At 43.9% G+C, this 26,795-nt stretch overlaps 1 protein-coding gene across 6 annotated transcripts in view; it reads right to left on the bottom strand.

Moving 5' to 3' along the window:
- Positions 1-26,795, bottom strand: part of SYTL5 (synaptotagmin like 5) — a 267,892-nt gene that overhangs the window by 150,571 nt on the left and 90,526 nt on the right. The window contains exon 1 of one of the 6 annotated variants that reach the window (XM_089673904.1): positions 8,561-8,699. The exons of the other annotated variants lie outside the window; for them this stretch is intronic. The gene's annotated coding sequence lies outside the window, so the exon portion shown is untranslated. Of the gene's footprint in view, positions 1-8,560; positions 8,700-26,795 lie in introns of those variants that run through there. 6 annotated transcript variants of the gene reach the window in all.

Raw genomic sequence — 26,795 nt, 5'->3', positions numbered from 1 at the left:
CCCCCTGGTATTACATTAAAAGGAACCTGTCACCTGTGTAATGAAAAATAAGTTAGGTAAAAAAAGTTTAAAAAAAATTGTACAAAATTAAAGTAACAACCAAACACTTAAAATCCCCCCACAAAATATTTTTGAGGTCCCCCCGCCCCCACATACATGCACGTACGAATGTAATTGCACACGTTGGGGGTGCCTATGCTAGAAAACTTTGATAACACCATACATGTTACATATCGCTGCACACAAAGGAGAACAATACTTCCAGCACCAAAGCTCCTGGGTAACTCTAAACTGATGACCAACTTTTAAAGTGTTGCATATGGAAAATATAGGGTAGTAAAATTTGTTGCCATTTCATTGAAGCATTCAATGTTAAGGTTAAATTTGTATCTATTAACTTGGCGCAACCTCATCTTTTACATTTTACCACAAAATCGGGTAATTTATTGTGTTTGGGTGCCCTAAAATAAACTTTAGTGTATTCTTAACTGAAATTTTGCATTTCCTAGACCTTTGCGCTAATATTGTGTAACATAAAAATATTTGAACTACCACCATTTTATTCTCTAGGGTCACTGCTTTCAGAAAATATTGTTTGGGGGTATTATGCAATCTTCAGGCCTGATTTCTTTAGTCATGCCATTTTGCCTTAAGGCAACCCCCTTTATTTTTGTAACGCATCACACTACAATGCATGGTAGTACGTCACTATACATTGTACTGCGCTCCAGCACACATCCCTTAGCAAGATGAGTTGGGGTAGCATTAAAGTGTAAGTAAATCCCCAGTAACACTTGCCTTCTCCTTCCAGTGATGCAGCAGCTACATCTCTTGCCTGCAACTGTCATTTTCTCCCTGCCCATTTCTGGGTGTTAGGTTTTCAGTCTCTTTATTTGCCGGTGGGAAATGATGTCATGCTGCTCATGCACATGAGAGTCAGTAAATTCGGGCACAGCTGGAGTGTTCTGGGAATGTACACTGAGCTGTGCATGCGCAGCTCAGTGTAAGTTCAATAGAAGACTGTGGCAATGTCTCCTCTGCATCAAATGAGCTGCCTGCTAGCAAATTTTTACTAGTTAAGTTTAATTTTCCTTTAAGAATGAATGGCACGACAACACACAAATGCACAGAACATTTGCTTTAGAACGTTGCACTACCACAGGACAGCAGTGTGAACGGAATCTAAAGGGTAAGTCGTCTGCCTAGAAAATATGATACACTGTTCAAAAAAAAAATTAAAGGAACAGTTTTTAATCAGAGTGTAGCATCAAGTCAATTAAACTCCTGGGATATTGATCTGGTCAGTCAAGTAGGAGAAGGGGTTGGTAATCAGTTTCAGCTGCTTTGGTGTTAATGTAATGAAACAGGTGCACTAGATGGGCAACAATGAGACAACTCCCCCTACTCATCTTTTCTGACTGTTTTTCACTAGTTTTGCATTTAGCTAGGGTCAGTGTCACTACTGGTAGCTTGAGACGATACCTGGACCCTACAGAGGTTGCACAGGAAGTCCAACTCCTCCAGGATGGCACATCAATACGTACCATTGCCAGAAGGTTTGCTGTGTCTCCCAGGACAGTCTCAAGAGCATGGAGGAGATTCCAGGAGACAGGCAGTTACTCTACGAGAGCTGGACAGGGGCGTAGAAGGTCCTTCACCCATCAGCAGGACTGGTATCTGCTCCTTTGTGCAAGGAGGAACAGGATGAGCGCTGCCAGAGCCCTACAAAATTACCTCCAGCAGGCCACTGGTGTGAATGTCTCTGATCAAACAATCAGAAACAAACTTCATGAGGATGGCTTGAGGGCCCGGCATCCTCTAGTGGGTCCTGTGCTCACTGCCCGGCACCATAGAACTCAATTGGCATTTGCCATTGAACACCAGAATCGGCAGGTCCGCCACTGGTGCCCTGTGCTTTTCACAGATGAGAGCAGGTTCACCTTGAGCACATGTGACAGATGTGAAAGGGTCTGGAGAAGCTGTGGATAATGTTATGCTGCCTGTAACATCATTCAGCATGACCATTTTGGTGGTAGGTCATTGATGGTCTGTGCAGGCATATCCATGGAGGGACACACAGATCTCTACAGGCTAGACAATGGCACCATGACCAGTAGGTATCGGGATTAAATCCTTGGACCCACTGTCAGACCCTACGCAGATGCAGTGGGTCCTGGGTTCTTTCTGGTGCACGACAATGTCCGGCCTCATGTGGTGAGAGTATGCAGGCAGTTCCTGGAGGATGAAGGAAATTATACCATTGAATGGCCCCCACGCTCGCCTGACCTAAATCCAATAGAGCATCTCTGGGATATCATGTTTTGGTCCATCCAACGCCGCCAGGTTGTACCTCAGACTGTTCAGGACTTCAGTGAAGCCCTGTTGGTCCAGATCTGGGAGGAAATACCCCAGGACACCATCTGTCATCTCATTAGGAGCATGCCTCGACATTGTCAGGCATGCATACAAGCACGTGGGGGCCATACAGACTACGGTGTACCATTTTGAGTTGCTGCAATGAAATTTCAGCAAAATGGACTAGCCTGCTGCACCATTCTTCACTTTGATTTTCGTTGTGTCTCTGAATTCAGTCCTTTGTAGGTTGATCATTTTCATTTCCATCAAACGATGGGGCATCCTTACGTTCCTAACACATTACCCAGTCCATATCAGTATAGATATTCAGCATCATATTTTTACCCATTGCGATCTGATGTATTTTCAAAGTGTTCCTTTAATTTTTAGTTTCAGTTTTCTAGACAACTGCTTAGAAGAACCCATGGTGCTGATTGTTGGGGCAAAGTCAGATGAGTCTGGGCATTTAAAACCTTTGAGATTGACATCACCTGGTCTGCCCAGACGATGATTGAGAACAATCCATGACACTGGCAGGTCTCAGCTTGGCAAAGGGGGCAGTGCATTGTATAAATTCTGCAGGATGCCCAAACATTTGCAGACGCCATTTTTTTGTTTTCTGTTATTTTGAAAGTGTAAATGATGGAAATAAAATCTAACTTTTGTTGACATTTTTATAAGAATGTCTAATCTGTAATTTGATGCCTTTTGGAGATTTTTCCATCTTTTCTTGGCTTCTTTATGCACATTAATACAAATTTTTAGCTGGGGTGCCCAAACTTTCTATCCCCACTGTACATTCATGCAATAAATAGAAATTAATATTATGAATAGTGTAATGGAACCGACCCCAGACTGCACTTGGGTACTTCCGTTAGAATACCGCTTCCCAGTCCGAACACCGACAACAGGCACCACAGCTGACCATACAAGTCTAGACGACACCAATCTTGAAGTAATCCAGGAAGTAGACTAGTTTTTTTGAACACAGATACAAGATACACTCAAGGGAACAATTCCCCCTCCCTGCATAATGACACAGGGTGGGGCAATCTACATTTAGTAACAAGAGACAGGCAGGTATTCAAACTTCACACCAGCAGACAGTCCAATCAGGAGAGAGGGCTGCTGGAGACACCCCCCACCCCCCACTAATACACATAAACACATACATCCCATAATAGTTTGCTCCCAAGCCAGACACACAATAGAACAATGGGATGCAGCCACATAATACCAAACAATCCACAACCCCCCAACCCACTTATCTCCTAGACATGTCTACACAATATTAGGACAGATCACCCTGTGCCCCTAACAGGCACAGGGTGACTTACACATAAGAGGGATATGGAGAGCTGAGACAGGGGTCTCCCCACCTCTCCAAAGTGAGCTGGGTTCCATGGGCCTACCACCCAAAGTCACTCCTGTCACACATAGCATTTATAACGTGTTTTCTTTCCATTATCTGGAATACCATGGTCTTTTAAATAATGAATTGTGCCCAAAGGGAAATGTTTACTTGTTTTTTGTTGCCATGTGGAGACTGCAGGTGCAAGGAATTTCAATATCTATGAACAAATTCCAAAATTAAAGTGATTCTAAAGGTTATTTTTTTTTTTAATATAACAAAACATGCTGTACTTACCTGCTGTGTGCAGATCTTCCTCTTCTTGGGTCCCCTGCAGGCTCTCCTGTCGGGTGCCCCCACAGCAAGCAGCTTGCTATGAGGGTACCCACTGCTCCATGTGTCCATTCACACACGGAGCCACGGCTTGCCCTCACCCCCTCTCTCCTCATTGGTTGACTGGCTGTGATTGACAGCAGTGGGAGCCAATGAGGAGGCAGACCCGGGACAGCTGAGGCTGTCGTTCACATCCCTGGATCGCAATGGGGCTCAGGTAAGTATTGAGGGGGCTAGGGGCACTGCTGCACACAGGTTTTTTACCTTCATGCATATAATGCATGCCTATGGGATCCCTCTAGAAGCTGGAATCATTGTAGTAGACTTATAATGTTACTAAAGCCAGGACCCTGCATTCACTATATCTGGTCTTACCAGCAGTTAGAGCAGTCTTATGACTTCTATCAGTATTCAGCAGAGCACTGGTTAAAGCTTGTAGGAGGAGTTTTCTTTCTGCTCTAGGAGGATGCAGAACCCCTGACCTCTGTCTGGACAGTGCTGATTGGCCCTGTGATGATCACATGCACTCTCCCAAGAAAAAAAAACATCTTTAGCAATACACAAAACTGAGCATGTGAAGAGTGTCTCCACACAATATGTCTTATCAGGAGATAAGAGGGGGCACTGGAAGAAGGGAAAGATCAGAGAAGTCAGGATCAAACAGCATTTTTAAACAATGTAGAGGATTAACCCCTTAGGTTCCACAGTGAGTATATCAAGCATGCTTTACTGCATATATGGACTGATTTTACTGTTGTGGGTTTAGTAACACTTTACTCCATTAATTGTCAGTATCTTTCGGTCCCTCACAGGTGTTGTTCAGGGGACACAACATTTTCTCATTGGATGCCAAGTGTTCTTTGATTGGACAAGTTGGAGAGGGAATGCAAAGATGTCATGATTACAACTTTGTCCAATTTGAGAACACTGTGCAGTCATTAAGAAAATGCAGTTTTCTCTAAATGGCACCTATGCCTAGTGTGGCCTCTTGTGCTCAGTAAGCAGCAGGGCTGCCATTGGTAAGAAATCTGTAGTAGCAGGGCCTTTCATGGTGATTTCCAGCTCCCACAGGGGGAGGGATCAGAAATGTATGGCACATGCATACCTACATTGATCCAAGCTGAACCAATGTAACCATGTAAAAATTGTCATACCTAAACTTCAGCTTTAAAGTGGTTGTAAACCTCAGGCATGAAATATGAACAAAGTATATCCCTCTATGGTTTGCAATCAATTAAGAGGACTATGTCATTTTTGCTGCCTCATTCCTCTGTTATCAGCATGAATTACTTCTTTAAAGCTGAAGCAATTTGATTATAAATAACTTTCTTTAGCAAGAAACATACATTCCATATTAATAATTAAGCTACCGAAATTAGTGTTTGCTGTAAATTGCCTCCAGCATTGTTCCTGATTCTTCTTGCTGGAGGCTGCCATTTTGCTGAAGCCCAGGGCCCCTGAGCAGCAGTAAATCTAGACTGTTAGCAGATTAGCTTCTACAATTTCAGCACAGTGCCGAAACATAGAATGCAAATACGCATGTGCAGAGCAGGTTGAGACAGTATTACTGGATTTAAACAGTATAGGCTCTTATATTTAATGTTTTTCATTGCTATATGTGCAAAAGGGGCCAGCCTGAAATCATCTAGCAGAGATCCAGTAGAGAAGAGAGCTGTACTGATGATTGTGTCAATGATACATTGGGGTTGATTAATTAAAACCGGATTTTGCAAAATGTGGTGCGTGGTAGCCAAGCAGCTTCTAACTTCAGCTTGTTCAATTAAACTTTTACAAAAAATAAACAAAACAACTGGAAGCTGATTGGTTTCTCTGCAGAGCTGCGCCAGATTTTGCACTCTCTAGTTTTCGTAAATCAACCCCATTGTGTCACTGTGCTATCAAAATGTCAAATTTACCCTGTGATTGACCTTACCAGGAAGACAGGCGGCTATAATCAGTGTGCCTTCCCTGATCAGCCATCATCTACTCTGTGTGACAATCATTTATTCACACAGTATTCCCTGTAGAACAGTCTGCCTATGTGACAACCTGCCATTTGGGGTGTTTTACTACAGAAATGTAGCAGCAGCATATAGCATAGTTACATAGTTAGTCTGGCCAAAAAAAGACAAAAGTCCTTCTAGTTCAACCATTAAAAAAAAAGTTATAATCCTATACCCACAGTTTATCCAGTGGAAGGCAAAAAACCCAGCAAAGCATGATCCAATTTGCTCCTGCAGGGGAAAAAAATTCCTTCCTGATCCCCTGAGAGGCAATCGGATATTCGCTGGATCAACTTTACCTATAAATGTTAGTATCCAGTTATATTCTGTGTATCTAAGAAAACAATCCAGGCCTTTTTTGAAGCAATCCACTTAGCTGGCCAGAACCAACTCTTGAGGGAGCCTATTCCACATTTTCACAGCTCTTACTGTGAAGAAACCTTTCCGTGTTTGGAGATTAAATTTCTTTTCCTCCAGATGTAAAGAGTGCCAACTTGTTTTCTGTGATGACCTCAGGGTGAAGAGCTCTACACTGAGTTTACTATAGCAATACATTTTGGTCTAAATTTATGAATAAAGACTATTTATCTTTTTACATTTAAAGCAGAACTTCAATTCAAAGGGGAAGATATGCTTTATGCCCTCCTCGCCTCCACTTCTGTAGACTGTGGGACCACTGGAAAAGAGCAGCAGGGCTTGTGCATGCACAGTGGGAAGCTGGCTGTGAAGCCGCAAAGAATCGCAGATGGCTGCCCACATAAAACATGCTGGCAACGGGGACCCAAAGACTGGTGAAGAAGCGGTTTGAGTGAGGATATCGCTGGATCCCTGCACAGGGAAGTGTCCTTTTATTAAAAGTCAGCAGCTACTGTATTTGTACCTGCTGACTTTTAATTATTTCCAAACAGGGTGAAGAACCTCTTTAACGTGTAGTTCTGCCCAAAAGGGGAGGCTCACTTGTCTGCCTCCTCCCCCCTCCACTGCCACCTTGGGGGGGAGGATGGAGTGGGTACTTGGTTTTGACAGGCTCCCACTTCTGGCTCAGTTTGTCGCAGTGAACTGACCTGGAAGTTCGGACCACCACACTTCACAGGTCCCAGAACACTGTGGCCCATGCACAAAGCGCAGCAGTTTTGCGCATGTGCAGTTGGAAACCGGCTGCTAATTTCTCTTAGTCAAGATGGTGGCACCAGCACCTGATAGCTGATTAAAGAATCGGCTCTGGTGAGGACACTGCAGCATGCCTGGACAGGTAAGTGCCCTAATATTAAAAGTCAGCAGCTACAGTATTTGTAATTGCTGACGTTTAATTACTTTTTTTTGGGGGGGGTATGGGTATGGGAATATGAGTATGGGAATGTGGGTATGGGATGGGAATGTGTGTATGGGTTGGAAATATGGGTATGGGAATGTGGGTATGGGTTGGGAATATGGGTATGGGTTGGGAATATGGGTATGGGAATGTGGATATGGGTTGGGAATGTGGATATGGGTTGGGAATATGGGTATGGGAATGTGGGTATGGGTTGGGAATGTGGGTATGGGTTGGGAATATGGGTATGGGAATGTGGGTATGGGTTGGGAATGTGGGTATGGGTTGGGAATGTGGGTATGGGAATGTGGGTATGGGTTGGGAATATGGGTATGGGAATGTGGGTATGGGTTGGGAATGTGGGTATGGGTTGGGAATGTGGGTATGGGAATGTGGGTATGGGTTGGGAATGTGGGTATGGGTTGGGAATATGGGTATGGGAATGTGGGTATGGGAATGTGGGTATGGGATGGGAATATGGGTATAGGAATATCTATAGTTTTATTCTTTTTTACTTTTTTCCTTATATTAAAAGAAAAAAATCACTGGTCATTAAATCCCACCAAAGGAAGTCCGAGTCGGTCTCAAAAATACATAAAGTTGGGTACACTACTGCAAGACTGAGTAATTGACAGTCAAACTATCACAGCAATGAAACCTGAAAAATAAAGGGCTATATACAAGCTGGTACACAAGTGTTTAAAAACACTGAATTAAAGATAAAATGAGAAGCGCCTGATGCTCATTACTGCAGGATACTGTGTTCATACGTTCCTTTGTCATTACCCTGGGCTAACTCCGTGATGCATAAAAGCACAGGAACGTCAGGGAATTCAATTCAATTAACAAAGGTTAATGCAGTTAAATAGTAAATTGGAAGCTCAGGCAGACAATTTTACTGCAATAAATAGGTCACATTAGACTGTATTTGAATTGGTTTCATATACATTACTTATTGGCTCGATGCATGCAGCCCTCTGCTTCTGCTTACTGATTCTGCTATGAACTTCTACCGATGTCCATCCAAACTAAAGACAATCAGCAACCAACATATGGCTTTGTCAGCTGTCAACCTGTAATGACCATCCATTGTTGAACGCCTAACTGAAAGTAAAAGCCACTAATTCATAGCCGGTAATACCAGACCAACCCCTGGTTAGTTCTCCTAGAGGCACGTACTTCAAATGAGCCCACCGATCGTCTTACCTTATGTGTTGTCACTATGTAGGAAGATATGGAGAGAAAGGATTGTTTCATGCTTCATCAAAGTTCAATATTTCCACTGTGAAACACCACAAGGGGTCCACTGATCAATGAACGGAAAACCGGACAAACCAGACTGTCTTGTCCTAGATACCTGGTGACAATATACACACCCAGCGGTTCAATGTTTGCCTGCCAGTGACACAAGCAAACAGGCTGTAAACGCCCCATGCAGCCTTCTCAGTGACATGCAATCAGCAAAAAAAAATTGAACAGGAAGTCTGCCTACTCTTTTCCTATGCAAGAGACCTGCATGCAATGCCCTTTGTGCGCACAGCTGACACTCCAAAACCAAAACATGCATACTGCCTCTTTATTTGTGTCAAAAAAGAATACAGCTATGTGATATTGCTTTTTAAATTGTGTTTCCTACTAATATAATAATAAAAAATAATAATAATGCCACAAGTAAAAAAGTCACGCATCTTTCAATATACGGATCCTTTTACATTGATGCTTTTTTGCAGCACTTTTTTCTTGCTTAGGGCCAGTTCACACTACATGCGTTTCAGAGTCCTTTTTTTCTGCATCCAAAATGCACAGAAAGTAGGTTATATTTACTTCAGGTACTTATACAGCACCGTCAATTTACATATATATATTGTACATTCACATCAGTCCCTAACCCTCAGAGGGGGTGTACAATCTAAAGTCCCTAATGCCCGTACACACGATAAGAAAATCGTACAAAACATTTTGCGGAACCACTGATCGAACGATTTTCTCTTCGTTGATGAGCAGGATGTTTTAACCGATAACGATATTGTGAACAAAAAAATCCGGTTGAACAACAGTGAAAATTTTGGCGTTTCACATACGAACAACCGATATTCTATGCGGTGTTATGACAGTCGTACAAAAAAAATCTATCAAGCGCTATCACGCATGAGCGGAAACAGAAGATGACCCGGATGTTTATGTCCAAGGAAAATGAAAAAAAAAATCCAAATGTTAAAAGTAGATTGGCCTAATGAGATAATGAAACCAGAATTCTGCATATTATATTTTATGTATCACTATTTATGTATATAGTTCATGTAATAAACTATATTATACTCATTGCTATTAATTGTTGTGTATATCACTCGTTCTGGCCGGAAGGGCATGGCTACAAAGTCACACGCACACTGCATCACTTCCACTAGACATCAACACTATATATTGCCCGACAAACGATTTTTTTAGATTGGTTAATATGGGTCACGATTTCGACCAACAAACAAATGCCTCTCGGATGACCGATCGGTCGATTTTCTAATCATGTATTCCCACCTTTACTCACATTGATACATACTAGGGCCAATTTAGACAGAAGCCAATAAACCTACCAGCATGTATTTGGAGTGTAGGAGGAAACAGGAGTACCCGGGGGAAACCCCTGCAGGCACAGGGAGAACATACAAACTCCAGGCAAGTGGCGCTGTGGTTGGGATTCAAACCAACAACCCTAGTACTGCCAGGTGGAAAAGCTAACCATTTAGCCACTGTGCTGTCTATGTCATAGTTCATATCTGTACTTCTGGATGCAGAAAAAAAAGTAGAACAGGCTGCATTTTTCCTGCACAGAACTGTACTAGAACGCGGTAAAACACATAAAGAAATGCACCGGAGCGCACTGGAACACACCGAAATGCACACATCCTTATTTAAATTAAAGAAAAAGAAAGGGGAAAAAATTAACTGTAACGCATCAAAAACACACTGGAAAGCGTCAAAAATGCATCAAAAACACACTGGAACGTGCGAAAAATGCATAAAAAATGTACATGCAGAAACGCATCCAGAATGCATCTGGACTGCATTTCTATAGTGTGAACCGACCCTAAAAGTGCAAGAAAAAAGCAATAAAATATTTCTCTTCAAATTCTATGGAACTCTTCACAGCAGTGTGCTGCGGGTGCGGCGTGTTTTGAAAAGTCCTGCATGCTTCATTTTTGATGCACTTTTCAAAAGTGAACAAAAAACACAGCTCTTCATTGAGATCAATGGAAAAATCATCAAAAAACGCACCACATTTGCATTTTTTGGTGTGCTTTTTGAGTCACGTGTTCATGTTTCACAGGGAGTCAGGCAACCAGAAAATGCATTAAAAACGCATTTGCGTTTCTGCCAGGTTTTTCAATGAAGCAGAGTGAAAGGGCCCTACAGATTAAAGTAGAACTATCGACAATTTTTTTTTCATTTTGGATAGAGTAAAGCAGGACATGCACGGGTCGAATTCCGAAAGAATTTTCTTTCGAAAATCTTTTCTAAGATTTTTAGTTCGAATTTCACACCATTAGTGGGTCATAGAAACGGCTGATTTTCGTGTGACCATCAAATCTGAGTGATCGGGCATGTTGGAAATTTCTTGAAAAACAAACTTCGAATCAATGATGGGAGAATCGTGCGGGAAATATAAACGAAAAAGAAATGAACATTCTGTAGCAACATGAGGGGAAACTGAAGGCTTGGTTGGATGAATTCTGAAAACAATGGTGGCACCATCGGATTACAAAATGCACGAAAATTCCGATTTTCTAAAGAAAATTTGTTCAGAATTCGTTCCATATATGGCCTGCATAAGGGAGGGTTATACAGTGGGGATCAAAAGTTTGGGCACCCCAGCTAAAAATTGGTATTAATGTGCATAAAAAAGCCAAGGAAAATGGAAAAATCTCCAAAAGGCATCAAATTACAGATTAGACATTCTTATAATATGTCAACAAAAGTTAGATTTTATTTCCATCATTTACACTTTCAAAATAACAGAAAACAAAAAAATGGCGTCTGCAAAAGTTTGGGCACCCTGCAGAATTTATAGCATGCACTGCCCCTTTTGCAAAGCTGAGACCTGCCAGTGTCATGGATTGTTCTCAATCATTGTCTGGGAAGACCAGGTGATGTCAATCTCAAAGGTTTTAAATGCCCAGACTCATCTGACCTTGCCACAACAATCAGCACCATGGGTTCTTCTAAGCAGTTGTCTAGATAACTGAAACTGAAAATAGTTGACGCTCACAAAGCTGGAGAAGGCTATAAGAAGATAGCAAAGCGTTTTCAGATGTCAATATCCTCTGTTTGGAATGTAATTAAGAAATGGCAGTCATCAGGAACAGTGGAAGTTAAAGCAAGATCTGGAAGACCAAGAAAAATATCAGACAGAACAGCTCGCAGGATTGTGAGAAAAACAATTCAAAACCCACGTTTGACTGCACGATCCCTCCAGAAAGATCTGGCAGACACTGGAGTTGTGGTACACTATTCCACTATAAAGAGATACTTGTACAAATATGGTCTTCATGGAAGAGTCATCAGAAGAAAACCTCTTCTACGTCCTCACCACAAAAATCATCGTTTGAACTTTGCAAATGAACATATAGACAAGCCTGATGCATTTTGGAAACAAGTTCTGTGGACCGATGAAGTTAAAATTTAACTTTTTGGCCTGAATGAGCAAAGGTACGTTTGGAGAAGAAGGGGCACAGAATTTAATGAAAAGAACCTCTGTCCAACTGTTAAGCATGGGGTTGGATCAATCATGCTTTGGGGTTGTGTTGCAGCCAGTGGCACTGGGAACATCTCACGAGTAGAAGGAAAAATGGATTCAATAAAATTTCAGCAAATTTTGGATGGTAACTTGATGCCATCTGTGAAAAAGCTGAAGTTAAAGAGAGGATGGCTTCTACAAATGGATAATGATCCTAAACACACCTCGAAATCCACGGGGGATTACATCAAGAGGCACAAACTGAAGGTTTTGCCATGGCCTTCACAATCTCCTGACCTCAACATAATTGAAAATCTATGGATAGACCTTAAAAGAGCAGTGCGTGACAGACAGCCCAGAAATCTCAAAGAACTGGAAGACTTTTGTAAGGAAGAATGGGCAAAGATACCTCAAACAAGAATTGAAAGACTCTTGGCTGGCTACAAAAAGCGTTTACAAGCTGTGATACTTGCCAAAGGGGGCAGTACAAGATATTAACTCTGCAGGGTGCCCAAACTTTTGCAGACGCCATTTTTTGGTTTTCTGTTATTTTGAAAGTGTAAATGATGGAAATAAAATCTAACTTTTGTTGACATATTATAAGAATGTCTAATCTGTAATGTGATGCCTTTTGGAGATTATTCCATCTTTCCTTGGCTTCTTTATGCACATTAATACAAATTTTTAGTTGGGGTGCCCAAACTTTTGATCCCCACTGTAACTTCTGACGGATTTTTGTTTTTCGCCATTTGTGTCCCATTGTGGAGATTTCCCTTCACTTCCTGTCCCACAGCCAAACAAGAAGTGAGAGGAAAATTCTTCAAACTAAGGGAATTCCTTGGGGATCCCCAGGTCACCAGGACTAGTGTCCTCATTGGAAAATGGAAGATTTCAGGTAACATTTGACCCTTGAATTGTCTCAGAACTGGAATCTCCCATACATATCTATACTGGCGGGCTCATTTTATTTTATAACCTTGTTCAAAATTCTAAGGGAGTGAGATGAACTTTGCATACGGTTTCCTATTTATATTATGGCAGCAAAGCCTTTTGAAGTATTATTGGTGTCCAATGGCAAACTTTCATCTTTTTGCTAGTCAGCTTTGTCCATTGCTGCCTATAGCAGGCATCACCAAATGGCAGAGCGCGGTCCGAATCTGGACCAAATCAATGTCCCATGTGCAACGGCGCGGTCCTGCCATTTAGGAACTGTTCTGCACCGCCGCTGCTGTTATTCTCTCAGAGCCGACAGTGGGAGGCATGACAGCTCTGAATGGAGGGCGGAGGCTGCCCGAGTTAACAAGCAGGTGATTGGTTGCTAGGATTCAGGGCAGTCCTAGCAACCAATCACCAGCTTGCAGCTCCTGCCCTCTGTCCGGAGCAGCTGTGCATCCTGCTTTTTTCTGTGTAGTTCCTTTCAACCTGTCTGTGTCAGGTAAGATAGGAGGGGGGCAATGTGAAAGGGGGCGCAGGACAGAAGTGGGGGGAGGGGAGCTAAGAACATTAATAAGCGTGAAGAACATTAAAGAACATGATGAGCATGCTATTCGGGGGCAGAGGACAGTAATGGGAAGGGGGGGCTGAGGACATTAATGGGGAGGGGCAGCAGACAGTAATGGGGGGTCTGAGAACAGTAATGGAGGGAGGGGTATGAGGAAAGTATTTGGGTGGATGCTGAGAGCAGTAATGGGAGAGTGCTAAGAACTGTAATTTAGGTGCTGGGAACAATAATGAGGGGAATGCTGGGGACAGCAATTGGGGGGTCTGAGGACAGTAATGGGGGTGCTTGGAACAGTAATGGGGGGTGCTGCTGACAGTAATGGGGGGGTGTCAGGGTTCCTACCGCAGTAGCCTCTAGCGCTCCACAGACTGGACTCCCCCAAGGCGTGGAATCTAAGCCCCTACCTGCTTGTTCACCAGGGCCCCTGATGGTGGAGATGGACTTGGAGCAGGCCGAGACCAAGTCATGGCCCCTGGGTACACCCAGCTGTGGTAGAAGCACCGTTGGAGGTGTATAGCAGGTGAGGAGGTCACAAGAGCAGCGTCGGGCAGGCCGGGTCGGTAACAGTGGTGGCGGCGTGGTACAAAATCAGCAGGCAGAGGAATAAACAGGTCACAAGCCGGGTTCGTTAACAGGAGATCAGAATGTGCAGGGTTAAGCAGGAGAATGGTCAGACAAGCCAGGGATCAGAACAGGAGACAGACAGCAAATCAGAGTCAGGCAGGGTCGGCAACAAGGCAATCTACTAATCAGGAACTTCAGGAAACAGGTAAGACGATACGGCAATTCAATGCAGTCCTAACCTGTTTTACATAGGGCGCCCTGTGCCCTGATTGGTGCCAGGCTCGCGCCCTCGAACGCGAGTGCGCATACACGAGCGCCGCTGCAGTCACGGGTGCCCTGGTCCCAATGCTCGCACGCTAGTGCGGCCGGGCACACCGCGCATGCGCAGACTTGAGCGCGATCACGGCAACCACTGGGGTCCCTGAAATTGGGTCTGAGGATTGTAATGGGGGGGGGGTCTGAAGAATGTAATGGGGGGAGCTGGGGGTTCTGAGGACTGTGATGCCATTTATTAAGATTTAATGGCACCCTGCTACATCTGCTAAAGTTCAGTGCATTTCTCTGTGGGTCGGGAATGCATGCGATTTTGCGCATGTTCTCCAGCCACAGAGATGTGAGCCTAGCCTAAGAAGAGAGGAAGGCTGTGATGTGAAGGATCTGTGTCATTACACAAACTTGCAATTCGGACCTCTGCAGGAAGAGCATTTTACTAACTGGACCTCCATGAATTTGAATTCAATATCCCTGGCCTATAGTAATTCACAATAGAACTAGTGACTACAAAATAATCACCTGCCCACAGCATTCCATTGTGTCTTTAGCACCCAAAAGGAAACCAGAAAAACTTGAGCAATAACTATTATGTACAAAGCATTCTGTACACTCTGAAATCTAACAGCACAGGTAAAAAAAATCCAGCTGCCCTTCCTTACAGCATTACAGCTTCCTGCACACTGGACATTTTTTCAGCTGCTCTAGGGGCGTCTGGTGTTTTTTTTCCTGCCTCTAAACACCCCTGTATTTTAGCCTATGTATCAATACATAAGTGAGGGCAGAAAGAAAAGACCAAGTAGTTCATGGATTCTTTTTTTTTGTTTTTTTTTTAACCTTTTTGTCTGAGTATAGATCTGTTTGTCGCAAGCATGCTTGAAGCCACTTACAGCTGAGAGCTGCATTTCTCATACAGCAAAGATGAAGTATCATTTATACTTGCCTCTTTCCCTATGCCCATTCACAGAACAACTTGTATTCTCTGAATCATTCACAAAACACAAGGCACTCCGTCTATAGACAAAGGGGGGCATATGAATGACACAATTTCTATATATGAGAGAGGCAGCTCTTGTTTCTGCAGTGGACTGGGAGTATACTGTAGAGTGAGCTGTATTATTCAGCATGAATGTAACTACCGTATTTTTCATAAGACGCACCTAGTTTTTAGAGGAGGAAAACAAGAAAAAAAAATTCTGAACCAATGGACTGCAGACATAGTACAGGAAATGACCAGAGACTGTGGATGTATTACAGATGACCAGAGACTGCAGACATAGTACAGGAGATGGCCAGAGACTGCGGACATACTACAGGAGATGACCAGAGACTGCAGACATAGTACAGGAGATGACCAGAGACTGTGGACATAGTACAGGAGATGACCAGAGACTGTGGACATAGTACAGGAGATGACCAGAGACTGTGGACATAGTACAGGAGATGGTCAGAGACGGAGGACATACTACAGGAGATGACTAGAGACTGCAGACATAATACAGCAGATGACCAGAGACTGCGGACATAGTACAGGAGATGACCAGAGACTGCGGACATAGTACAGGAGATGACCAGAGACTATGGACATAGTACAGGAGATGACCAGAGACTGCAGATATAGTACAGGAGATGACCAGAGACTGTGGACATAGTACAGGAGATGACCAGAGACTGCATACATAGTACAGTAGATGGCCAGAGACTGCGGACATACTACAGGAGATGACCATAGACTGCAGACATAGTACAGGAGATGACCAGAGACTGCGGACATAGTACAGGAGATGACCAGAGACTGTGGTCATAGTACAGGAGATGACCAGAGACTGTGGACATAGTACAGGAGATGGTCAGAGACGGAGGACATACTACAGGAGATGACTAGAGACTGCAGACATAATACAGCAGATGACCAGAGACTGCGGACATAGTACAGGAGATGACCAGAGACTGCGGACATAGTACAGGAGATGACCAGAGACTATGGACATAGTACAGGAGATGACCAGAGACTGCAGATATAGTACAGGAGATGACCAGAGACTGTGGACATAGTACAGGAGATGACCAGAGACTGCATACATAGTACAGTAGATGGCCAGAGACTGCAGACATACTACAGGAGATGACCATAGACTGCAGACATAGTACAGGAGATGACCAGAGACTGCGGACATAGTACAGGAGATGACCAGAGACTGCAGCCATAGTACAGGAGATGACCAGAGACTGCGGACATAGTACATGAGCAGACCAGAGACTGCGGACACAGTACAGGAGATGACCAGACACTGCAGACATAGTACAGGAGATGACCAGAGACTGTGGACATAGTACAGGAGATGGCCAGAGACTGAGGACATAGTACAGGAGATGACCAGAGACTGCAGACATAATACAGCAGATGACCAGAGACTGCGGACATAGTACAGGAGATGACCAGAGACTGCGGACATAGTACAGGAGATGACCAGAGACTATGGACATAGTACAGGAGATGACCAGAGACTACGGACATAGTACAGGAGATGACCAGAGACTGCGGACATACTACAGGACATGACCAGAGACTGCGGACACAGTACAGGAGATGACCAGAGACTGTGGACATAGTACAGTAGATGACCAGAGACTGCGGACATACTACAGGAGATGACCAGAGACTGCAGACATAGTACAGGAGATGACCAGAGACTGCGGACATACTACAGGAGATGACCAGAGACTGCAGACATAGTACAGGAGATGACCAGAGACTGCAGACATAGTACAGGAGATGACCAGAGACTGCGGACATAGTACAGGGGGTGACTAGAGACTGCGGACATAGCACAGTAGATGACCAGAGACTGCAGAAATAGTACAGGGGATGATCAGAGACTGCAGACATAGTACAGGAGATGACCAGAGACTGCGGACATAGTACAGGGGATGACCAGAGTCTGTGGATATAGTACAGTAGATGACCAGAGACTGTGGATATAGTACAGGGGATGACTAGAGACTGCGGACATAGTACAGGAGAGGACCAGAGACTGCAGACCTTTGAGGAGCAAGGGAGGGGGGAGAGGGTACCCGAATTTGTTAGGTACCTAATCCCACTTCCCCTGCGATCGCCTAGGCAGAAGTTGTCCTCCCTCCCTCCCTGTAGTCTTCTGGGACACGTGACAGGTCCCAGAAGACTACGAGGCCATTCACAAAGTGCAGCACTTTTCGTACATACACAGTGGGCACCCGGCTGTGAGGCCGCAATCTGTCACTGCCGGGTGCCCACACTGAAGATGCCAGGGAGAGAAGACAGCCGGTGAAACAAGCGGTGATGAGGACACCACTGGACCGAGGAGCAGGTAGGACTGAGGAGCAGGTTCTGCTGCACAGAAGAGCCGAGTGGCCGGCACGGTATTCTAACACAGTGGCGGCGACGAGGGGGAATACCAGGCCAGCTGCTCCATATTCGCTCCATAAGACGCACAGACATTTCCCCCCATTTTTAGGGGGAAAGAAGTGCGTCTTATGGAACGAAAAATATGGTAATACAGTTTAATTGAATAGAAGAGTGGTGGGCGAAAAAGATAAAGTAGTCCCTTTTTTTTATTTATATATTCTTTTGTTATGTTTATTTTCTTTCTATGTTACCAAAAAAGTAGTTGATGCTTGGAACAGACTTCCAGCAGAGATACCTGGACACATTACCAATGGACAGAATTCTGTACACCTAATCCTGGACCTCTCTGCTGCCTTTGACACAGTAGACCACCCCCTCCTCAAAAAAAAAATTCCTCTCCTTTGGTCTCCGTGACTGTACTCTTTGCTGGTTCTCATCCTACTTATCCCTCTGCACCTTCAGCATCACAATTTTACTTCATCCTCTCCTCTTTCTTTCTCCATAAGGGTCCCTTAAGGTTCTGTTTTTGGACCTCTCCTATTCTCGATCTATAACTTCTCTCTGGGTCTGTTAATAGCCTCCTGTGGCTTCCAATGCCATTTTTATGCTGACGACACCCAAGTCTATCTCTCTACCCCTCAGCTCACTCCATCAGTTTCCACACACATCACTAATTTACTAACAAACATATCAGACTGGATGTCACACCACGTTCTCAAACTCAATCTATCCAAAAACAAGCTCATATTATTTCCTCCTACCTGTGCCTCTTCCCTTGACTCCTGTCAAGATCGATGATTCAACTATTAACCCATCCCCGCATGCCAAGGTTCTAGGTGTAATCCTGGACTCTGAACTATCCTTTCAGCCCCACATCCAATCACTGTCCAAAGCTTGCCGCCTCAATCTACGCAACATCTCCAAAATACACCTCTTCATAACCAATCACACCACAAAGCTTCTAATTCACTCGCTGGTCATCTCTAGCCTAAACTACTGCAACTCCCTCCTCATTGGCTTACCTTTACATAGGCTATCCCCCTTTCAGTCCATCATGAATGCTGCTGCCAGTCTCATCCACCTTAGCAACCGTTCAGTGTCTGCTACCCCTCTCTGCCAATCCCTCCAATGGGTTCCACTCACCCAACAAATTAAATTAAAAATATTATCAACTTACAAAGCCTTCCACAACTCGGCCCCCAGTTACATCACTAACCTAGTCTCCAAATACCAGCCTAATAGTTATCTTCGTTCCTCCCAAGACTTCCAACTCTCTAGCTCCCTTGTCACCTCCCATGTTTACCTCCTGGATTTTTCCCAAGCCTCTCCCAACCTGAAATTCCCAACCCCAATCTGTCCGACTGTCTCCTTAGCTGTCCACAGACCCTTAAGAGGATCTTAATGTTGGGAGACGGAAGCGGGCATTCTGGTCATGTGACCGCTGTGATTGGCAGTCACAGTGGTCACATGATCGGAAAACTGCTGATCGCTCATTTGCATCTGGAGCTTTCCAGTACACGGTCATTACTGTGCTTGGAGCGTGCTTTCAGAACAATAAAATGTTTACGTAGGGCAGTATAAATGCGTATGGCCGGCGGGAAGAGGTTAAAGAAAGAGCAGTGATCCTGGAGGTGGCATATACCTTTACATAAACATAAGTAACATTCCTAGGCAGGGGCGGACTGACAACTCATGGGGCCCCCGGGCAATAGGGGATCATGGGGCCCCTGTGTCCTTGGCCAAACTAAAAAAAGCCTATGAAAAAGGTACCAGGGTCATCTCATGGGGCCCCCTACTGACCCCGGGCCCTCGGGCAGTGCCCGAGTTTCCAAGTGGTCAGTCCGCCCCTGTTCCTAGGTATTATATACAATACCTAGGAAATATATATACAGTAGCATATAAAATTAATAACAGACATTTCATGCTTTGCCTAAAAAGTATTCTCCTAGAATGTCTAATTTCACAATTCCTGAAACCTATATATTCTCTACCCTAGTCATAAAGCTGCAAACATTTCCTATGTGCTTAGTTCTACAGCTTACAGTCCCTGTAATACATGTAATAGGACTCATACACATGGAAAGAGAATACAGGAAAATACCTGCTTCCTTAGGCTAAGTTCACACTAGCTTTGTTAGCAGGCGTCAGACAGGCATTTGAGAAGCGTTTTTAACATTTCTCAAACGCCTATGAAAATTCTTCACATGGCAGAACACAGTGCTGTTCACACTGAAGAGTTAGCCTGGCATCCTGGCAAAATTGACGCCTCATGTCCAGTCAGAGGAGTTGAAGCCTCCAATTCAAGTCTATGGTGATGCTCCTCAAATGCCTGGCAGGCGTTGCAGGGCATTTGCGAGGCGTTTGCAGAGCGTTACTACCATTAAACTTCATTGTAGGCATATGTGGTGCGGTTTTAACGCCTCAAAAACACTCAGAGGGCGTTTGGGGAGTGTTAAAAACTCTTCCCAAACGCCTGTCAAATGCTATAGGGGTGTTTGGCAAGCGTTAAAAATTAGTCGAGTGTGAATGAGCCCTTAGTCATCTCTTCTTCTCTAGAACTGACTGCACAATGAAGGAGCTAAATAAAATGCAAAATAGTGTAGCGCTACTAATATAATAAATACAATATATAAATTGTGACAGTATGGATGGTGAGGTGTTAGATGGACACCAGGGGGTTTATTTACTAAAGCTGGAGAGTCCAAAATCAGACTCACTTCTGCATAGAAACCAATCAGCTTCCAGGTTTCATTGCCAAAGCTTCATTGAACAAGCTGAGGTTAGAAGCTGATTGGTTTCTATGCAGAAGGGAGTCTGATTTTGGACTCTCCAGCTTTAGTAAATAAACCCCTATGTGTCACCTCGCATGCGGTCATACTTTGAGGTTTAAGGTGGAGTCCACTCCGGGTTTTCCGGGCCACTATGGCAGAGGTGGTTCCGGACCAGATTTTGTGGTCCACTTATGACCACCAGCAGGTGCTATGGTGGCCTGGGACTCAGAGAGCCATTCCTGAAAGAGCTGTGCATGAAAGTGTGTTATACAAACAAGGAAATAGGTTTGCTTATTGTTTCGTTTTTGTTGGTGACAGGGGTAAGCCCTTCACCAGTGAGAGAGGAAAAAGTTTAGTTAGTGCCTGGATGGCAAGGGGTTATTTTTATGTTTTGTTTGTTTTGATATTCTGCAAACCTTTTAAATAAAACTGACAACCAGTCAGATTTTGAAGAAAGCCTGCTGTGCGGTCTACCTTTTTCCCAGGGAAGGAGATCCCTCACCTGAGCTACCCCCACAAAATATATAAATCCACAGTAAGGTGATCAGATCCTTCCAGGATCTATAAGTGCATAAATGAATAGTGACAAAGTGACAACAATGGAATAAATCCTGTAAATAAGTGAAAATATGAATCCACAATCCCCCTTACCCACAATTGAAGGATCAAACACTCACTAATACAGTAGTGCAAATAAGTGAATCCCCTATTATGGGGATATAATCCTATATTACAGTGATAAGTGCCACAAAACACACTTAACCACATATAAATGTCCACATAAATGATAATGTAAATTGTTAATCATAAACACACAAAAATAAAAATAAAAATGTCCAAAAACCGAAAACATAGACTCGTGCTCCAACTTCAAAATGATGCAAGTGATAACGTGTAAACGTGGTCACAGCACAGGTGTAAATCCTCAAGTGGCCAGAATGCCCCGTCACCTCCTTACAGTGACCACAAGGGCCAGATCACTTTTAGGATCACATCATGATCCTCACAGGTATTAGTCGTCACAGGGCAATCCCCTCACTGGATCCCATCAATGGTGGCACTTACACATCTCCTTTAAGATCTCCTCCAGCCACAGGTATCAGCAATACCACTCACTCTCCATAAAGGATCATAGTAATAAAGCAAAAAGATCCTCCATAGTGTAATTCTGTTTATTAAATAACACAAAATCAGAATAAAAAATGCCCACTCACATTTGTTCCATATAACAATCGCTTTTCACCTCATGCTATAGGTGTACTGCATGGGTAGTAAAAGGTGTGCCAAAATGGCGCCCACACTGGAAATGACGGCACCGCGTACCGGAAGTTCCTCCACGTGTAATGAAGGAGCTGCAGTATATTAACCACCTCCCGCCTGCCATATAAGGAAATGATGGGCAAAAGTCGGTTTTCTCGTTCTGGGAGGATGTTATATGACGTCCTCCCACTCTAACCGCGCATGCTCGGCTCCGGGGGCGCGCAGTGTCCCTCAGACACAGCGGATCACCAATCAACGGAAAGAGCCGAAGACGTCGGCTCGGTCATGTGATCAGCTGTGTCCAATCACAGCTGATCGCATGTAAATAAGGAAATGCCGGTTATCGGCATTCCTCTCCTCACGAGCTGTCACGCTTACAGCTGGAGAGGAGAGCCGGTAATCAGCATTCCCTAGAGGGGACATGTACATTGATCATCAGGGCACTGATGATCAGTGTGCCTTGATGATCAGTGTAGCCCCAGCAGTGCCACCTGTCATTGACCATCAATGCCACCTGCCAGTGCTCATCAGTGGCACATAAATGCCATATATCAGTGCCTACCAGTGCACATCAATGCCACATATTAGTGCCCAGCTTTAGTGAGGACACCACTGGACCAACGGACAAGTAAGTGTTTGTATTTTAAAAGTCAGCTGCTGAGTTTTTTTTTTTCAGGTGGAACTCCACTTTAATGACATTCTAATGGCATTGTTTTTTTAATGAAAGAAAAAAAAGAAAAGGGCATCAACTTGGGGACATGGCATGGCATGGTACTCCCCCCCGCTATGAACAGGGTATCGTTCAAGAAGAAAGAAGCTCAGATAAGGGTCTGGTATGGATTTTGGGGGGTAACCTTACATTTTTTTTTTCTGTGAGATTCCTCCTTAAAATTCATAGAAGACTCAATGTGCCTGGTATCAATTTTAGGAGGGGCCACACATTGGTTTTTTTGTCCCCTTTGTTTGTTTACATTCACTTGTCAGTCAGGAATCCCTGGCTGACAGCTGACAGTGCCGGGTAGAGATGAGTCACTGGTTGTTAGGACACCAGCAGGTGCCAGCTTCCTAACAACCAGGAGGAAAATGTTGCATTAAGCAGTGGCAATAACACTAAATAACTAAAGCTAAATAACTTGCATCACTTTATAGCTGCAGGATCATTCGGCTGAACACCCATTCATTTGCGGTTTGCACACAGACTACGCACAGTGCAGAAGTCTCCCTTTATGTTATATCCCCTGTTGGTTGAATGTTCTTAGCCTTTTAACTTGTATGGTGGAATGATCTACTTATGTCTTAGTTTTGAACGTTAAAAATGTAACTATTACACACATATTACTAACATTACAGGAATTATTTGTTATGCTTGCACAAATGATTCTGTGAAAAATTGTTCAATCACATTGTTACGTGTATGGCCACCATAAGGGAGACTCATGCACAGTTATATGTAAACATACATTGAATGATGTTATAGAATACATAGCTGCTTTATTAACACTCAGATTTTTCTTACTCACTATTCCTTGCATTACTGGTTTGACTTAAGCAAGCCATACATTAAGCAATTTGATTTCCTCATCAACACATTCCCGTCCAAACAGCTTTAGTATTCTGACAGCAGGAGGTCTCCCAGCCACCAGAATACAATGATCACTGCTGGCAGCTACAGCCACTAGCAGTGATCATACTAAAAAACCCATCAGGCCCATACTGGATTGAAATTCCTTCTGAACCGGCCAAACTTCAATCCATCTACAGTTCGCTTTACGTAGCAAAAATATTGCCAGAACCACTTCACACCACTGAGCACATTAAAGTGGCACAATATATAAATGCTGCACTAAATGTTGCCACTTGGCTAAAAACCTTCTGCAGCTCAAAGGGAACCCTGGAAAGGGGATCCCCCCATCACTGCCACCACTCAAGACAGAGAAGCCCAAAAGCCAGTGTTATTGGTTAGCTGGTGGTAAAAACGATACTTGGTAATATGGAAAGGCTGGTACTATTCAGAACCCCAAACGTAGAGTAATACGTTGGCTAAGACTGTTAAAAAAAAAAGTTTACCCATGTAGTGGGTCTGTGCCTGCATTGCATGTGTCAACTGCTCATTTTTTCTAGGGGTGAGGAGAAAGCTTATATTAACCCAATCCTTTGATCCTGGTCTGAGGAGCCTGCTCTGGGCTTGATGACGTCAGGAACAGACTGCTGGACTGCGGAGGCTACAGGGCCGGTCTTGTGCTGGGAGGATTGGAGGATTAGGTAAATATATCTGTTCTACAATCCCCTAGACAAAAAAGCAGTTAAAGTGACACTAAGCCCTGGTTCACACTGATCGGTGCGGCTCTGCACCGCATTCCTGTGCAAAAGTTTCAATTTCTGTGCGGTGCAATTTGAGCCAGCTATACATTTTGTATGGTTCAGACCGTACAGCATCCACACCAAGATAGTGCAGGACTCTTTTTTTTGTCTGCACCAGAATTAGATCACATGGGTATTCACACCCATGCGATCTGATTTTGCACATTGCATCACGTTTTGAGAATAGATTTTAGATTTGTTAACTTAACAAACACACCTGCAGTGGTTTGCATGAACAGGGTGGGATTATGATGCGGTGCGGAAATCGCATAGAAACCGATGCGCATTCCGCACCGCATTAGTGTGAACCAGGGCTCAAGGCTTAATGTATTTTTAAAATAACAAAAATGTTACACTTACCTGCTCTGTGTAATGGTTTTGCAGAGAGCAGAACTGATACTCCTTTTCTTAGATCCATCTCTGGTGCGCCTAGCTCCTCCCACCTTTGAGTACCCCCCTCCCCCAGCAAGCTGCTTGCATCCATAGACACAGACAGTGGGGCTTTGGCTGCTATGTCCGAGCCAATGAGGAGGTAAAGAACCAGGACAGCAGCAGCTCTCATGCACATCACTCAATCGAGATCAGGTTCAGGTATGTATTAAGGGGGGCTGGGGGGGAGAGATGCATAATGAAGGTTTTTTTTACCTTTTTTCATGCTGAAAAACCTTCAGCCTTTATAACCACTTTAACCCGTGCAGTGCAAGCCTTTTTTTTTTTTGCTCAGAGATGGTAATGACAAAACTTTTTTTCAGTGTAGAAGGATTGGAACCCCTGTCAGGTTTTTACTGCTGTCTGTGCCCCTGTTAGGGAGATTCACCCTCTCTGTTTCTTTATTCTGTTTACCTTTATCACCTAGAGCAGGGGTACTGAATTAAAATTCCGGTCAGTAAAATTTTCCTCCAGTGGAGGTCCGAGTGTCATGTTGGTGCTATGACTCAGTTCTTTCACATCACAGTTTCCCGTGCACATCATAGTTCCTTCCCTCACTTTTACATCACACACCAACCCATCACAGGCCACCCCATCACAGACCCCCCCCCCATCACCGACTGCTCCATCACAGACCCCCTCATTACAAATCCCCTCTTTACAGATACCCCTCAACACAGGCCCCTCTCATCACAAACCCCCCATCAAAGACCCCCCTCATCACAGATCGCCCCATCACAGTCTGCCCTGCATATTACAGATTCCTGTTCCTTTCATAACATTGCAGCACTCCCCCCTCCCCAAACAGTCCTACCTTATTCACACAAGACGGCAAGCATGGCAGGTCTGGACATAGGGTGGGACTTTTCATGTTAAAGGTGGGTAAATTATTGCTTTGACCGCCCCACTGCCTAGCAGCCAATTATCTGCAACCAATCACTTGCTTCCTAACATGAAAAGTCCTGCCCTATGTCCAGACCTGCCGTGCTTCCCATCTTGTGTGAATACAGTAGGACAGTGGGGGGTGCTGCAATGTTATGGAAGGGACAGACCTGCTGCACCTCAACTTATGTGCCCTTCCTTGAGGATAATTGTGGCAGCGGCAGGTGGGGGAGCCAATGACGGGGAGAGGACATTCACGCAACTATTTGGTGAGGCTTTGGTCCGGAAAGGAATGTTTCTGGGTCCAGATCCGGACCGTGGTCTGCCATTTAGTGATGCCTGACCTAGAGTAACAGTAAAAGAAAATCCCCAAAACAGGAATAAAGGAAATCTTCCAATGGGGACTCTGACAAACTAACAGTTTGTTATAATCCTTCCCTTACTCTATCCAGAAAATGAAAAAAAAGTTTAGCCTTCAGGCACCATGCACACTAGCATTTTTTTAAGCTCCTACAAGCAAAATAGTGTTATCCTATGTGTTCATGCACACTATTTTAGGTAGCGTTTTTCAGGCTTCAGCATTTAGGAGCAAAAAAAAAATTGTTTTTGTAGAGTTTTGTGGAACGTTTTTCCTGCAGAAAAAACGCTGAACGCTCCTAAACGTTTTGTTTTTTCTACATGTACAGTAAAAACGCTAATACAACGCTGATACTCAATACTCAAATGTATCGGAAATGGATACAAATAGATACATTGTTCCAGCCGCTATAAATGTCAAAGAACTGTCAAAGAAATAGCGGAGCTCTCTGCAGAGATACTTTTTGCTGGCTGTAGACGGGATGAAAATCGGCCGATTTTTTTTGATCGTTCTTGGTAACGTCGGTCGATTGAACAACCGATTTTTCGTTTTTTAAAGAAAAATCGTCCGGTTTTCTCCCCATCTATGGCCTGCATTAGTTCTACTTTAATCTAGGTGGTTTTTCACCAATGGTCACACTCACGGGGTGACGTTACTAGAAAGCCAGTAGAAATTGTTTTCCAGGTGTGGTAACCTCATCAAACACAAACAATGTTTAAGTGTCTAAAGTCCTAGGATAGCATGCGTGACACTGTGAAAGAGAATGACAAAACCTTGTGAAGAAATGCTGCAGGCAATAACCTGCTATGATTATATAGACATACAGTAGCTTATCTTCTGCATACACAGAATGCGAGTGTTTACCTAGGGTTCTGCATGAATACTAAGGTAATCTTTCCATTCTTAAGAGCACATCTGAGGTTTTATT

The sequence above is a fragment of the Staurois parvus genome, unplaced genomic scaffold (genome assembly GCF_062004578.1).
Source record: "Staurois parvus isolate SC_StPar_1 unplaced genomic scaffold, SC_StPar_1.0 ptg000145l, whole genome shotgun sequence".
Classification (NCBI taxonomy): domain Eukaryota; kingdom Metazoa; phylum Chordata; class Amphibia; order Anura; family Ranidae; genus Staurois; species Staurois parvus.
Note: the sequence above shows the minus strand (reverse complement) of the source record. Positions and strands in the feature narration are given on the sequence as shown.